Genomic DNA, 17,466 nt, shown 5'->3' with positions numbered 1-17,466 from the left:
TGTTTATAACAGATACAATGTCAGGGACTGTTGGAATTCAGAGACCTGCCAGATACTGGTGGTGCCCCTGGGAAACTGACAGACTGGAGAGGTGAAACATGCAGATCTGAAAAGATAGCCCACCTGAGGTTGTCACCATGGTCAAGGGAAGAGTGTGGGCTTCCTCAGCACTGTGGAGTGTGGGGACATCCTACCAGAGTCAAGGAGGACTCCTTCCTATTGGGTGGAAGTTGGGCAGGGCTGAGAAGGTTGGCTGCCTTCAGGATTCCCAGTTCCCCTGAGGCTCGTGAGCAGTTACCCCACCCTCATGCAGAGACTGCCTCTGCCTTTGGGATGCAGTGGAATTCCATAATTTCATAAGTTCAAGAAGACACACACCCTCAGTGCTCTGTGTGATGAGGTGGCCTTTGCCTTGTATGATTTGGGGATGAAATAGATGAAATAATGCACTGTGGTTGAACGTGGCAAAACAAAGGAACATAGTGTAGCAAGATGCACTTTCTGGCTTCTGAGATTCTCCCTGTCCTTCAGCCAGCCATCTGGAGGACATTTTCTCCTCTCCAACTAAAATGCAAAATTCACAGACCTGAAAAAAACCAGTTAACTGAGTATACTATGAGCAAACTCTATTCACAGCAGTTTCCACTTTTTGTAAAAGAATGAATTAGGAGAATCTTAGTAACCATATTTTATGGAGGGAAGCAAACTTAAATCACAAACAGAAAACAGTAAGGATGATATGTACCTAACATAGACTTCATTACCTGTATTCTTCTTCTGTTACACTTAGGAGTGTTCCTCTTCAGAGCATTACCTATTATGGTGCATCAAGACCATCCTTAAGATGGTTTGCTGAATAGAAGTGTTCCATTAGATGAATCTTTTGGGTTTAACAGCGTACCTTGAGCCTTGAGGTCAAAGCAACAGTAATATTTTTCTTTAAATTTAGATTTGGATTTTTGTGTGTGTCTCCAATTTCCTAACCTTGGTGATAACTAATTTGTGGTTGCCAGCATACAGGATTTTCAGAACATATCTTCAGAACATTAATTAGTGTTTTAATACTAACCTCTGCTCTGAGCTCATGGCACATGGAGTATTGACTTACCCACATCCTTGGTGAGCTGATTATTGAACTAATGACAATTTATTTCTGTAGAATTGTGTTCATGCCATTGGGTATTGGTCAGAAATCTTCAGAACATAGCAGGGGAAAGTGAATGGGGGAGCACTTTATAAAAGAAGCTTTTGAGGAGTCACTGTGCTTATAAGTGATTAGGAAATTGTCTGCAATGGAATCATTTGTTCTTGACAATTCATTGCCTAAGTATTGGTGTGACTTTTTACATTGTCTTTCATGGTGACATATCCTTGCACAATCAGATTCCTGCCCTGCTTTAGAATTTTCAGTGTGATGCAGCCTTCCAGTTTGAAGGCACAGTGTTCACATTCAGACTACACATGTTTATGTCCCTTTCCTCCTTTTCTGCATGTCAGTAGTATTGGAATAATTTGACTCTAAAAGATGGTAAGAGTATTTGTTTCTTGTTACCTTATAATAGAGAAATGTGACCCAATTCTGTAGCTGCCGCAGATTTCATACCACTATACCTAAATTCTCTTCTCCAACTAAAAAACATGACCTTGCAGAAACCTGAGAATATTTAACCCATACTATGTAAAAACCACAGAGAAACCTTGAGAGTGGAGCCACCCTGTTTGGGTAGTTGTGTAAAATCCCTGCAGTGAGAACCCTAGGGAGATTTCCTGAGCCTTCTATGGGGCTTCCCTGTGACAAGGTGGATGAATATCCACGGCTTCCTCAGTCCTGTGCTCTTCCTCTGAGTTTTTCTGACCAGGAAAAGATCTTATTTGAATTATGAATGTGTTCTGTATTGAGATGGGGACCAGGAAAGCAGCTCAACCTGTGCCTGGTTACTTACTGCTTAGGGAAGGCACCAGGAGAAGAAGCCCCATCAGTCGGCTCCTGTGGGGAATGTGGGACATGGTACCACACATGGCCCAGTGTCACCGCAGTTCTGCTTTGCAGGCTTGCCTTGCTGAGATATTAGTGAGTCAACTAGGTGTTGACTTAAAATGAATGGCTTAGATTCAGTTCCAGAAGGCCACCTTGGTTTATAGCTTGTGAGTAATGTTGTCTGTCATACTCGAGGCCTTAACTCTGAGATCAGGCTATACATAAACTCCATATCATAGGTGACAGTTGTACTCTTTGTAGATTTGTTCACCCACATACAAAATTCTAGGTATTCAGAAATCACAGATATTGCTAAGTTTGCTGATGTGAGTAATAAAACCACTTACCTAGGTTTAAATTTGGTTCTAAGAGTGATGAGATTTTTTGAGATTCATAAAAGTTACTGTTGCTGAGCTTTGCTGATCTCTAGGTGGATGAATTTCAGGGTAGCCATAGCTAACAACTAGCTCAAACTGTTTGCTAGAAAACCATCTTGGAACAGAATGATATTTCATTATCCTATATAAACAAAGTAGGAGGGCTGGGGATATACCTCAGTTGGTAGAGTGCTTACTTGGCATGCATGGGGCCCTGGGTTCAGTCCCCAGAAACACACACACACACACACACACACACACACAGTAGGAGCTCACTTCTTAATAGAATTGAACTAGTGGCATTATATGTTTACTAATAGCATTTATCTGTTGTCGTTTTAATAACTTTCTGATTCTATAAATGAATTTGAATCTTGAGCTGTATTTTTCAGTGTAGGTTCAGCTGTAAGCTACTGGAAAAATAACATCAAAACATCCATGAAGGAGATAGTTTATTTCCCTCTTGCGTAAGAGAATGGCTGGGGGGCAGTCCTGGGCCAACGAGGTGTCCAAAGAGGGAGGAATCCTACATCCTCTCTTGCTGTTTCTTATGTGGATGGCTTCTGTCCCAATGTCACCACATGGTCCCAGGTGGCTGCTGGAGTTTCAGCCATGTTACATTCACTTTCCAACCAGCAGAGAGGTGGCAGTAGGGAAGAAATGAGAATGGGTACACGCCGGCTGGTTTCTAAGGATGTTTGCTAGAAGGTGGTGTGCATTATATAGGCTCATGTGTTAATTGGTGAAAACCTACTTAAGACCTAATTGCACAGAGGTTTAAGCTGCAACTTTACTCCCAGGGGGAAAAATGTGTCCAGCTAAAAATTAGGGCTTGATTATTCAAGAAACAGAGGAATGGATAATAGGGACAAGTAGCAGTCCTCCCCACCATGCAAAACAGGCTGGCAGTCAACAGACTTTTAGGTGTGGGCCCTGAGACCAAGGGGCCCAACGCCACCTGGTGGCCAGGTAACTACCAGGATCAGGCTTGGAAAAACTTGACTTTTCAGATATTATAATCCAACAGCAGAAATCACCCACTATAAAGACAGAAGCATCTTATGAGGAGATGCTTCTCGCATGAAGAAATAAGTTTAATATTGCTTCCATAATATGAAGTGTGATATAAGGAAATATTTGAGCTTTACGATTAACTGACAGGTTATCTGGCACCGTGTGGAAGTGGGGTAAGCTCCAGGTGACTGATTCTGCACCAGAGTCATAGCTGGGATCACCACTCTCAGCTGCCTTTCTGTACCATTCCTTTGAAGGCTGTGGACACGGTCCATTGAGAGGCCTGCTGTTTGGAAAGGAAGCATGGTGTGAGTCAGCCCACAGGGAGGTGATCAGGTCCCTGTTTTCAAAGCTGCCTCCTCTGCTTTTCCCTAAGTAGTATGGCATACCACTGATGTGGTTTAGGCCTCGGGTCAAAGTTACATGCTCCTTTGGTTTGGATGTGGTTTGAATGTGTCCCCAAAGGTTCTTGTCTTAGGAACTTTGTCCCTAGAAAAGTGGTATTGAGGGTGGACTTTTAAGAGATGGGGCCCAGTGGGAGGTCCTTAGGTCATTGAATAAGCTGCCCTTGGAAGGGATCGAGGATCTAAGGTGACTCACCTAAGAGCTCCTGAGAGTAAGTTGTTCTAAGAGTGAGCTGGACCCCTGGATCTGTCTCTGGCTTCCAATTTGAAGATATGCCCTCCTCCTCCACATTCACTTGCCACTGTGAAGTCATCCACCACAGGCCCTCAGCAGAGGCCAAAACTAAATAAGCCTTTTCACTTGATAAAAGTTAGCCTGCCCCCAGTATTTTATTACAGTAACATAAAATGGACGAATAAATATACTTTCTAATCACACACATATTAGAGCTTGTCTAAGTGAGTCGATCCTCAGCTTTTACAGAGGAGGAAACTGAAACTGAGTGCCAAGGCCTTGACAAAAGTTACACCATTAATTGGCATCCAAGGCTAGAATTCTGAATTCCAGACCTGTGCTAATCCTTTACATTTTGTTATCAATAAAAGTTGTTTATTCTCTTTATAGCTCAGGATTTATTTCTTGTTTTTGTTTTACCTCTGCAAGAAACAAATTAGACTAATGGCCTTTAATTTCCTAAGCTTCCTTATCTCTAAAAGAATGTTTCAAGTATCTGGTGAGGACTGGATAGGTTCCCTTATGGAACCTATTAAATAATAGAAATACTGCCTATATAAAAAGGGGAGACAGAGCCCACAAATTCATATGTTTATGATTTATAAATATTATTTATTTAATGACTCATAAATAATTTTAAGTGATAAATAGTTTATGATGTATTTTAATGTTCACTTCCAGTCTCCTTGTTACATATTAATGGAGATTTCACTGCCTCACCCATTTGTTTATTGGTGTCTCTCTCTCTCTCTCTCTCTCTCTCTCTCTCTCTCACACACACACACACACACACTTTTATATTTATGGAGCTTTATTTAATGTCTGAAATGTTGGCCACCATGTGGCAGCTTGAACCCCCATTTAAAATATATTTTAAGCCAGGCACACTGGCGCCTACCTGTAATCCCAGCAACTCGGGAGACTGAGGCAGGAGGATTGTGAGTTTAAAGACAGCCTCAGCAAAAATGAGGCATTAAGCAACTTAGTGAGACTCTGTCTCTAAATAAAATACAAAATAGGACTGGAGATGTGGCTCAGTAGTCGAGTACCTCTGAGTTCAATCCCTGGTACCCCTCCACACAAAAAAATACAATATATTTTAAATGAAATAAAACTTAAGTGTTTATGTCTCTGTTCTTGTCTGCGCATCCCTACTGGTACTCATATTCAGAAATATTCATAGCTTTATTTTGGAAACTAGCCTCAGACCTCTACTTCTTGTGCAGTGAGTCTGGGCAGCAACTTCTGTATCCAAAGAAAGTAACTTGCCATGGCTCTTTCTTGCAGGTCTGCTTATATTCCCAGGGTCTAGTCATGTTTTCTGTCTTCTAAATAGGTGAATTTAGATAAAGAAATTGTAGAATTAGGAGGACATTTGGAAATAGGAATCTTACGGTGCTTTAAATTTTCTCTGCATTCAGAAGGCTGAGCAGGAGAAAGCTGAGGGTAATCTCTTCCTGCTTTTCTATCAGTACCATTGCTAAGACCCAGGGGCACATTTTGAGCAGCCAGCTGCAGAACTGTTTTTGCTTTCCTGTTCTATACTCTTGTCTTTTATGGCAAAAAGAGAAAAGAGCAGCTCCGTGTGGACTCTCTACCTGCTACAGTTTCTCTCAACCCTTCATCTCCCCTCCCGTCCCCTCCTGTGCCTTCCCTGGAGTTACATTGATGGTGGAAAAATGATGGGGTGAATAAAAATAGATCCAGCACTGTGGATATTCCATTATCTCCCTGGAGGAAAAAGCATTATTGGCCTGTCATTGGACTGTGAAGAAGAGAGAAAAAGTTTTCCATTTCCACAAGTATCATCTTTTGATTTGGATTAAGTGTACCTTACCTGTACTTAGGAAGTGGACTTTCTCTGTTCACACTCAGTGCTGACTAAATTTACAGGGTAGACCAGAAATGTCGCCATGGTTATAAACGTGATGACGTGGAAGGCAGAAGGAGGTACTGCACAGGATTCGTGTGGGTTCCTAGTCATTATCTGTGTCAGGTGGGAGCTCCCCTAGGTACCTCTGTGGCCCGGTCTGGGTGCCACCTCCCTGAGAAGCCTCACGCCCTCCCAGCTGAGACCCTGCCCACCAATCTGTCTCACCTCTGTTTCATATCTTTTTCCTCCACAATTCATCCTGGGTCTATTCCTTTTCCTTGACTCCATTTTCCAAATTCAACACATTTTTCAGTGTTCAAGCACCTCACTATTTCTCTGTAGAAGCTTTTCTTCTTGTTTCTGCCTCAGGAAGTCAGTCTAAAACAGAAAGACAGCAGAGGATGTCTCCAGCTGTCACTAGACAAAATAAAATGGATGTCAGGGCCTGGGCCTGTGTGCTCTGTGCACATCTCATTTCTTCAGAGGTAAGCTGGAGGAAAGCTGTCCTGCAAGGCTGGGCTGGCTTCCCTCACCAGACTGTCATAGTTCAACAGTTGAGTACCCTGAGGTAATTAGTTCTGAGTCTTCACGTAAAAATGTATATAAAACATCATGGCTTTATTAAGACCTAGAAAAACTGTCTCACTTAACCCTGGTTAATGTCTCAAAATCAAGAACTGTAAATTGTCTACTCAGTCTGAATTTAAATGCAGCCCATATTAATTCTGGAGCACTTAAGATCATCTATCAGTTCTGCTAAGTTAAGTAATAGATGATGTTCTGTGTCCTCCCTGCCTTTAGCTGTGTACATTTGTATACACGTGGGTGAATATGAGTAGACATAAGTATGAATATGTATAAAAGCATGTTTTTAAACAGAATATCTTCTTTGGTCCCAGTTCAGGTTGGAGGTGATTCTATAATTGGACTTCAGACAGAAAATTAGGGTGTGAGAAATCATCATGCACATGCTGCCTGCGTCTGGACCTTCAAGTTTTTTTTATCTTGTGCATAGGATCTATCAAGTTCAACTCCAAAATGAAATGTGCATTTAGCTAATTTAAGTATTGGGAAGAAATTGGGGGAAAGTATAAATAACCTAAATCCCATAGAGTATGTTGTTTGAGAATCTGCAGATTCTCATTGTTGAACGTGCCAATTTTGACTCTAAAGCTTGAAAGTCTCAGAGATGGAAGGGACAAAAGAGTGTTCTGGGGCATTGCTGGAGCTGCCTCTGCTCACCTGTCTGGTTTTACCTTATTCCAGTCCATTTACAGCCACCAGAGGCTCACCTCCCATACGCAATTCTCTGTCAGCATTAACGTGGAGCTGGGATGGGGAAGAACCACTTTCATTCATCCCATCAGTGTGTGTTCATTAAAAATTTACTATGGGCCAAGCATTGTGCTAAACAGTAAAATATAGCAGTGACCTAAAGGCTGTGGTTTTTGCCCCTGTGAGGAATAAAACAAGCAGAAAATAAGCATCTACATTGCAGGTTGGTAGAAGGACCTCAGCAAAGAATAGCTAGGGGCCACTATAAACAGAGGGGTCATGAAATCACCCTAAGTTTTCACTTAAATGGAAGTCTAGAGGCCCAAAGGGAACTAATCATGTGAAATGGGATGGGAATCCCAGAATATTAAGGCAAAGACCCCAAGAACAAAGCAGTGAGCCTCAGAAAGGACCTGAGAGAAGACTGGGACCCAGTGAGGGAGGAGGAATGGACAGTGGGCATAGGGAAGGTAGGGCACATGGCCATGTTCAAGATTTCAGATTTATTCCAAATGTGGTGGGAATCACTGCAGGGTTTTTGAACTGAAAAGTACATGGTTCTGACTTAAGAAATTATCCTCTTCCATGTTGTGGAGAACAGATTACCCATGGGAGGGAACCAGGAAAAGAGATAAGGTAGGCTGGACTAAAGTAGAAATTGAGGACATGGGGGAAGTGGGTTTGAATGTACCTGGAAGTTGGACCATCCCTGGCATGGACATGCTAAGGGATTACATGCTGGAAGGGTGAGAGAAAAGGACATATCAAGGATGACCCTGAGATTTCAAATTAAAGCAACTGGTACCATTTATGAATGAGTTGGTAATGGGTTGGGTAGGGAGGGTTCAAGAGGGAAAATGTTTTGAGCATGCTAATTTTTTGGTACCTTTTAAACTAATGGTGAAGTCAGGTATAGAGTTAGATATTTGAGTCTTATGCTTGCAGGAGAGATCTGTGTTATAAGTGTGAGAATCTTCAACTTCAATATGTTATTAAAATTCAGGGATGGGGACACAATCTCAAGGTGGGGGAGAATGTAAAGAGTGGAGAAGGCTCAGAACTGAGCCCTGAGGAGCCCCACATCTACAAGAGTGGCATACAGTGCCCAGTGCTCAAATGAGGTCAAATGAAGAAGGGAAAGAGTTCCTGGATTTGACAGGGAAGATTCATTGTTGATCTTAACAAGAGCATTTTTAGCAAGCAGTGGGGCAGACCGGTGACTGGACAGGTTAAACTGAGAAAGACAGGAGAAAATGTACATGGCACCCATAGCATTGGTTCCTTATGAGTGGGTGTGATTGATGGGTGGGGAGGATTTGCTTTGCTTTTATGCATTCATTTCCTACTAAGAAACAATCTCATATTAGTGCTGCTATGTCACAAGCTAAAATTATTTTTTTTTTTTAAGTAAAGGATTCTTGAGTGGTTTGAGTATCTCTGACTTTTAACAGCTGTAGTTTATATCAGCTTCCCACTCTCCCCATTCTCTTCCTTCTCCAGATTACTTTTCCATTTGTCATTTTTTTTTTTCCTGTAGACTAACTGGTATAGCTGTGCTAAGAAAACTTATCAATCCAAAAAATAAATTTTCTTTATTTTATAAAAACTTACTCTACAATACAGTTTTGTATAACATTTGTGGCCTCAGGGAAGAGGCATAAAAATGGGAGAAATGGGGACCATGTGTGCAGACAGTCTTGGGAAGTCTTTTTGCATGGGGCAAGAGGGCTGCATGAGGTCTGTGACATGTCTTACTAAGTGGGAAAAATCACATTGTTTTGGTGTTGAGGATTGGTCCCATTAAGCAGGGACCCACTACAGGAGCTGACCTCAAGGAGGTGAGGGGGATCCAGAGCTCCAATGGAGGATTGCCTTTCACAGAGGAGGGGCATTTTCTCCATTCTTCCAAAAAGGAAGAGAAAACACACTGTGCCGGTGCCTGTGGGCTCTGGAGTTGGGGATCATCTACTAGCAGCCCCATCCTTTCCCTCCTGAGACTTCATAGGCCCTGAATTCTCATCTACATTTTTTCAGACCCTTTTTGAATTTCAACTAAAACTTAAAACATAGTTTTGAAATCTTTATGTTCTTTGTTATGTGCTCAGTTTAGGAGTGGGAATACTCAAATATTGAGCATTGGAATTTTCTCTTTCTTAACAATTAGATTCCTACCGGGTTGTTCTTTTCTGTCAGCCAGGATAAGCTAGATCATTGAGGTTAACAAGCAACTCCAGAATCTTGAAGAGTTAGCCTGAGATTTTCTTTTCTTTTTAATTTGCAGTGCTGGGGAGTGAACGCAGGGCCTTAGGCAAGTGTTAGGCAAGCGCTGTACCACTAAGCTTCATCCCCAGCTCCAAAGCCAGAGCAGTTTAGTCCCTCATTTTGGCATCCTGTCACACATCAGCCTAGGCTCTTCTCCATGTCCCTTCACTGCAGGAAGGGACCTTCCTACCCAAGCATCACCTATTCCTGTGGCTCACAGAGAGCGTATTTAACCTACTATGGTGGCCCTCATTCCTTCTGTCTACAAGTAACAGCCCCCATCCTAGGCATGTAACATCCAACACGTGTTCTGAGGGCAGACTACCTTGGAAGTGGGAAGGGAGTGTGTGGCCAGTCCTCTGTGCAGGAAGGAGAGGAACGGAGCACCCAGGACAAGCCCTGCCAACTGCCCTTCCCAGAGAAGGCAGGACAGGCGTTGGTAGAATCTGGGTGTCATCTCTACACAGTCCCCTTTTACCTTTTACCACAGCACCTAAAATCCTGTCAAGAGACATCCATTCCATTAATTTAAGCTTGCGTTTTTCCAAGCATTTTCTTTACAAAATGCAAACAGCTCTAAAAAAAAAAAAAAAAAAAAACTAGTGAATAGTCCTTTTCTTTCTTCTCCTCCAGGGGCCTTATTATTTTCTCTGGAAGACTCAAAACCATGGGAGAGTTTGCATCCTGAGCACACTGTTTTTCATTAAGTAACATTTATTTTTCTACTTTACTTAATAAAGAGCATATAGAACGGCCAGTCAGAGCTTCTGTCCAGCCCAGGTTGAGCTACTGATAACCCCAGGCTAATCTGTGTGGCCCTTACAGGCCGGCTTCCCCTCGGGCTTTCAGGCATGCATCACTCCTCTGTGCACCCATTTGGATCCAGGGTTCCCACACTTATTTGAATGCTTATAGTCTGTGAGGGACAGGGGCAGATGTTGGAGGTGAAGAAGAAGCACTTTAATACAGTGCTCATTCATCAATGAAAGGACTTCTTCCTTGGGGTGACATTGGTAGATTGTGGCTCCTATAAATGCACTATCCCACAGTATTGATAGTTGTGATGGTGTCAGTTTGGGTAAAAGTTTATGTCAGTCTTGATACATTAGCAAGCTAACTTCCTGGTGGGGGCTAATGTTAGTGGGCAGGGCAGCCAGTTCTGAGCTCAGCGGTACAAAGGAAGTGACTATGGGCCATTGTTTCCTAGGATAGTGTGGCCTCTTAATAAACAGCATGTCCCCTACCATTATGTTTGTCTGCTGGTTTGACCTTGAATAATGCCCCCAAGACCCCACAGTCTGGCCCCTGCTCTCTCCCTGTCTAAATCTCCTGCCACTCAGTCTCCATCATTCAGCTGCAGCCATACTGGTCCCCTGGTTTTGCCCACATGCCCTCCCTGTTCCAGCCCTCTCTACTTGGGAGTCCACCCGACTCTCAGCCACTCCTTCACTTGCTCTGAGTGCATGGATCAGAGACGGGCGAGCTCCACCCTGCATACAGCAGCCCTTTCCTACCGCCTCCTCCCTGTCCCAGCTTCATTTCTCCATGGCGCTTCTCGCCAGCTGACAGTACATTGTCATTTGTTCTTGTGTTTATCTGTCTCGCCACTAGAATGTGGTTTTGCCCATTGAACTATCCTCAGAGGACAGGGAAGATACATATAAATGCTTGGAGCATGAAAGAGAGAGGCCATGATAGTGGACTCTGAAATAATCTTATTGTTGCCAGAAACCTATAAAAATTGAACATTTCCTTTCTGTAATATTTCTGTGTTTGACTGTCTCCCTCTTGTAGGGTAATTGGTCTTGTCCACTCAATACAGATAGTGTCAGAAAAATGAACATTTACTACCATTTTTGTGTTTCTTATAAAATGTCCTTCCTCGCTTTGTTAGTCACCCCCATGGAGAGAAGCTAAGGACAGTGATAGTGATGCTGTTCAGTCCTAATTTAATAAAATGAAAATTGTCAGGTGAGAAGTCATTTTGAAGTGAGGGTTTAGAATGGCTTGGCGAAAGGATTGCTTAAGCAAATAAAAATAATTATTTCCCAAACTTTTTTTAAGCCCTATGCTTTGTATCTGACAGTGTTGGCCGTACTGGGAATATAAGGATAGTGTTTACTGGGGAAAACGGGAATGTAACAAAACATTTGCAGCCGTTTTATGGAGGCACTGTATTATAGTGGGAGGGCCTGTGGGAGCTTAGAATGTGGACCATCTATCTAAGACTGCTCTGGAAGGAGGCTTCCTGGAAAAAAAGTTCCGGGTAGCCAGGGGAGGGGCTCCAGGGGGAGAACAGCCCACACAACAGCAGAGGTCACCAGCACCCCATGGAAGCAAGAAGCCATGGCAGGAGAGCAGCCTCGAAAGAGCCAGGTTCAGACCCTACAGGCCTGGTCTGCCACCCAAAAGGGGCAAGACTTAAAAGGGCCCATGTAGGATATACGTGGGGCCATCTCCCTGCCCAGTGCTCAGAGAATGAGGGTCAGGAGCCAGAGACAGTCATAAAGGTAGTCATGGTGGTCAGTGAACCCATGGGCATATCTGAAAACCCCAGCAGTGTGTATGGAAAGAAGAGAAGATCAAAGTCTCAAGGGATACTAACATTTAAGGTACCAGGCGATAAAGAGGAGCCAGGCAAACTTTTATCCTGGAACCCAGGTTTGAGGGGAATGGCATGGAGGAGAAGTGGGTGGGGGGATGAGCAGGTCAGTGTTGGGATTAGCTGAGAGCATTTGACTGAGTGAAGCCAGTGAGTGTCATCAGGTAGCTATGAATTGAAGAGGCTATGTGGGTGGGGCCCAAGAGCCCAGCTGCTTCTAATGGATTGAGGGGTCTCCCTTGTTTATCAATTCCTCGGTGATAGTAATGTTACATGGAATTCATTAAATGGTGGGGTTTTGTACTCAGTGTGCTAGCTCCATTAGCTTCTCTGCACATACCCTGATGTTCTGTCATTGCCCGATCTTCCCTGTCCACATTCCAAATACCATCTATCATCAGTACAGCATACGGTGTTCTTCCATGAACCTGGTTCAATTATTCATCTTCAGCTTTCATTTCTCCTAACTATTGCTGACAATAAAAAACACATGTGATTAAAAGTATATTTTCCTGTGTTTCAAAACACTTCAAAGCAAAACACAAGATCTTTTTATCATGATAGGGCTTAGGGTAAAAGGATATAATTGCACTAGATTTCTGCAGCTGTTATTCTACTGCACAAATACAAAACAGCATTTCACACAGCTGAGTTTAGAATGTAAATCAAAAAGAATTTGATCTTGTACCTTCACAGCAGGTATCCAGACTTTGTGATTTGCCTGCCTTTTCTCCCTTCTTTTTTCTGCCCCCTGGTGAATTGCTTCCCAGTGGCTGTTTGTGATGCTGCCTCTCCACCTGGAGTTAGTCTCTTCTAATTGGCCACCTCTTTGCACCTGCCTTCACCAGCTTGTGGCCACTTCTGGCCTCACGTTTCCCAGCGGGTGTGGGGCTGGGGGGGGGGGTGAAGTGCTCCTGGGCTTCCTAATGATTGTTCCTTAAGTAACTGGAAACCATCTGTGATGGGCTGCTTGTTGCCTCTTACTCATGTGGAGGATTTATTTTGGTCTGAGAGACTCAGATCAGAGTATAATAGCAGTATTTTTAGGTTTGTCCCACAGAAACAGGAGTAAACGTCTCTGTGCCAGAGAATTTTACTGCCAGATTCACCTTTTCAATATTCCAGTCACTCGTTTTCTGCAGTAAAAATCTCATATGCATGTGCTCCTGAGTGTCTCACCTCATGTCATTTTTCCCCTTGAATAGGCAAACAAGAAAAAGCAAAATAGTAATTGGACATTATGCCAGGTCTCTAGTTCTAGGACTTCTTTCAGTACTTTCCTCAGTTCAGAGCCACACTTGGCTTTGTGCTGTCCTGTCTAATCCCCCCCACACACACACACACCCATACACTCGCATGAAACTGCTTGACAGCACAGACCCAGCTCTGCTTTCTCCTTATTAACATCTGTCTCTCTCTAATAGCTCAACCCATTTAAGGAGTGAATAACTACCAGCCACAAATTTTTAGAGCTGCATAGTTCTCTTCTGTTCCATTAATGAACATTCTGGCCAGAGTTTGTCTTTTCAGCATGGCGATCATTTTATTTTTCTAATGCAATAAAATAAGTGGTCCGCTATAGTTTTGAGTTAATGAGGATTTGAAATGGATTTCAAGTATCCTTGTCAGGGTTTTTATTATGCAGGTGCAATCTCATGCAGTAAATTACCATAACTAAACAGCTGGAGAGCCATAAAGCTCTCCTGCCCCGGCATTGCTAAATTGCTATTAATTAACAGCTACACATAAGGAAAGTGTCAGATGTTAAATATTTTTTATTAGTAATAACTTGGAAATTTGTGACCTTAAAAAGCTTAGACAATCTCTGAAGGGCCTCAACCAGGGTTAATTTTTATTTCATTACTTTTTCAGATTACAAGCATTTTGAATCCAGACTCTCTAGGCTGCTCTATTTATATGGATGTATAATGAAATGCCATTTAAATATTTTTCTTATATTATTTGATTAAAATATAGGGTCCAGCTTGAGCATTCACTTCTGCATGTATCAACTGTGTTTTCTAAGTGCATACTTTCTTCTGGTACTGTGCTAGATATAGAGGCAAATAGTTGCACAGCCCTGGAAGAGAGACACTTGAGAGCACAATAGCAGTGCCCTAGAGGGTTCTGCAGGGGCCCCATGGAGGATTTGCCGACCTCTTGTTCGTGGTGACTGAGAGCATGGAGCCTGGAACTAGAGACCTATGTTCAAATGTTGATGTCATCATTTACAAGATGCATGACTTGGACTAGTTAGTTTTCTTTGTTGTTTGCTTGTTGCCACTGGGGGTTGATCCCAGGGGCACTATGTCATTGAACTACATCCCCAGTCCTCTTTTGAGACAGGGTCTTGCTAAATTCCTAAGGCTGGCCTTGAACTGTGATCCTCATGCCCCAGCCTCTTGAGTCTCTGGGTTTGTAGGCATGTGCCACCACATCCAGCTCAAGTTAGTTATTTCTCTGTATCAGAATGGTGTCGGCTAAAAGATGAGAGTACCCATAGTGTAGACCACCTATGTGGATGAAAAGGAGAAGATATTTCTAAAGTCCTTAGGAAATTTGCTTGGTAAGAACTAGATAAGTATTCTAAATAAATCAAGCAGAATAAATAACATGTATTTTGACTAAAGTAGGAAATAAGGAAAATTCTATTGTGAAAAATATAGAAACTGGCAGGCATCTTAACATTTGTTTTTAAACCTATGGGAACTTAAGTTAATAATTAGCTTGCATAGGAATGTCTATCCCTGGGTTCTTTCTCTAGGACCTTTACTCACTTCTGTTTCTTGTGGTTTTGGTTATTTTAACATTTTCAGGTAAGGAATCATTCTTTAACAGGCTCCAAAATAAAATGAATAGCCATTTATGGTATTTTAAGTTTCTTTCTCATTACTCAAAATAGGCAAGCAGAGGGTAAACTTGCTGAGATGTGGCTTTGGGAGTGCCTACATTGAGTGAAGGAGGGCATCAAACAAGGGAATAAGAACTGATTTTTCTTTTAAGTTATGATTTAGTGTGTAAAGGCATGTGACATGGGGGCTCTGGATCCATGAAGTGGCAGTTTCACTAGAGATGACAGTTGAAGCAGGGGAGGATTCATCAAGGCCAAAGGCAGAGAGTATCTTCACCTAAAACTCTTCATCTTTTAGAGAATGAGAATGAGAGGCACCATATATTTTCAGTAGGAGAATGGCCTAGATTAAAAGGAGTTAATTTCAAGGGGTTAATCTAGTAACAGGTGCCCAAAGACTGGCAGCAGGAGTCATGTTAGCAGTCAAGGCCGCCATGTTGACAGGGATAAAATAGGGAAGAGGCAGCCAGGATGGCTTCGAGCCTCTGGAGCTGGGACAAGCTGATGTCAATATTTGGGAGTCACAAAGAACGTTTACTATGTAGTTCTGCTTCATTGATTTATTCAGCAGATATTGATCAATCACAATCAGTGCAGAGCTCATGACTCCCCAACAGTGGATTTATCATGCTGCTGTTAGACATTGCAGTGAGGCTCATAACAAGGCCATTTCTGTTTGTACCCGAACAGAAGCCACTGCTTCTGGGCTTCTGGGCTTCTGGGCAGTGCCCTCTGATAGTGTGTTTTCATTGACCACTGCTGAGAGCCATAGCCAAGTAGGAATGACGCATAGCATTTTTGGTTGAAAGGTGACCCTGCTCAGGGATTAGGGTGGCTCCAGGTTTAGGGTGGATCCTGCTGGATTAGGGTGGCTCCAGGTTTAGGGTGGATCCTGCTGGGAATAGGGTGTATCCTGCTGCCTCAGGCGCCCCGCTCCTTGAGTTCCCATGGAGTTCTCGCGGGGTTCTGAGAGAACGAAGAGCCCGGTGGAGGGAGTGTATTTTTCCCAGAACGTGCGTGTAGAGTGGTGTAGAGTGGTGTAGAGTGTCAGTGAGAGTTTGGGAATAAAGAGTTGCTGTTTGAATCTACAAGGCTTTGTGGTGGCTTGGTTATTTTGTGCCCAGCCAGACTGCGGCAGACCACAGAATAGAACAGTGGAACTGATACCAACTTTTCTCTTCTACAGTTGAGCCAAATGTATTCATTTTAGTCTTGCGTGGCTTTCTACCTAAAAACACCTGCCCACCTCTAAAATTCAACAGCCTATTAAAGTCCATTTGCCTCCATCACTGCTCCTCTCTTTATGTTCACAACTTCCCCCTTTCTATTCCACAGCTTACTCCCCAGTTTGAAACAGAAACAAGTTTATTCCAAAAAAGAGATGGCAGTGCTTGAGAGGGCTGATGAGTTTCTACAGAGACCGTCAGTTCAGCACTTAGCACATTGCTGGCGCTCAAGAATGAAAATAGATTTTTAAATGGGCTAACTGGTTATTGAGGTGCCCTCCGAATCTCCAGTGTTGCACAAATGTCCAGCCATCATTTGAAAAGCTAAAGCAATCTACATTAGACTCCCCTGTTATATTTTCTGCCTAAAGGTGACTGTTAAACTCCTCCCCACTCTTCCAAAATTAAATGCCTGGAAGATAGACAGGATTACGATCTTCTTATGCCAGGCTACTGTTTTTAACCTTAGCACAGCACAGAAACATGCAGTACCTTTTCCTAAGTCCCAGAAAGTTCTTCACAGACTTGTTTTTGCAAAGTAATTGAGGCACAGAGGTTGCCTTCCACTCACTTCTTTGGGTAATGGAATGTCTTATTCCCTCCTTGTCTTGACTGTGGAATCTCTGGGCTGTTCTGCTCCTTGTCAGATTTATTGGCCACACTTAGTACAGGCCACACAAGTGGCCTCTGTCAACTCTGATAAAAGAGGGAATTCAACACCCTTTTATGAACATTCTCCTTAAACCTGTCAGGCTCTAAAATTAGGCAGGAGTTGCTGGTGCCAGACATTCTTCTCTCCAAAGGGCTTGCCCTCTGCAGTTACCTCCTTCTTTCATATAGGAGCACCTCCTAATACATGTGATAACGGGAGTCCTAGTGTTGCTTCAGAGATCACCAAATCAGAACTAGATCGGATGTATCCTTGAAGATTGGGGGAACTTAAATGCTGCACATATTTGTTTTAGAGAAATTGGTTTTATTGCTAAATATATTCATGTCAAGGAGTAATATTTCAGGGGAGATAGTTGGTCTTTCCATAACTACTGTCATTCACTTCAAAGAACAGTAATGTTCTCTTGATTCCTTGTTTACTTGCTCTTCTTTTTCCTTTAAGGGAAGATGTTTTTATTGCATTTCTTTGAAGCCAGTCACATGTTAAGACAGCTAGCATGTATTCAGTGATGGCCATCTTGTGCCCAAACACTCTTCCTGAGGTAAACCCCCTTATATTTGTAGATGCCACTGGAAAGCCATGCTTGGCAGTAGAGATGGGTTATTTCTGAACTGTTAGACTATGGGCTTTACATAAACGTAAACTTTCTTTTCTTTAGTAGTCCTTTTAATTTAAAGAATTCAGCTCAAGGATGTG

At 42.7% G+C, this 17,466-nt stretch overlaps 1 protein-coding gene and 1 long non-coding RNA gene across 2 annotated transcripts in view; one reads left to right on the top strand and one right to left on the bottom strand.

The window, feature by feature from the left end:
* Positions 1–17,466, top strand: part of LOC107154125 (prolyl endopeptidase) — a 112,040-nt gene that overhangs the window by 76,922 nt on the left and 17,652 nt on the right. The window lies entirely within an intron of this gene.
* On the bottom strand, positions 2–16,738 carry LOC125620449. The gene is made up of 3 exons (XR_007352141.1): positions 16,590–16,738; positions 6,107–6,259; positions 2–586 (listed from the first exon to the last, which is right to left on the bottom strand). It is a non-coding gene; the product is annotated as an uncharacterized LOC125620449 (long non-coding RNA).

Source organism: Marmota marmota, unplaced genomic scaffold (assembly GCF_001458135.2).
Source record: "Marmota marmota marmota unplaced genomic scaffold, marMar, whole genome shotgun sequence".
NCBI classification, from domain to species: Eukaryota; Metazoa; Chordata; class Mammalia; order Rodentia; family Sciuridae; genus Marmota; species Marmota marmota.
Note: the sequence above shows the minus strand (reverse complement) of the source record. Positions and strands in the feature narration are given on the sequence as shown.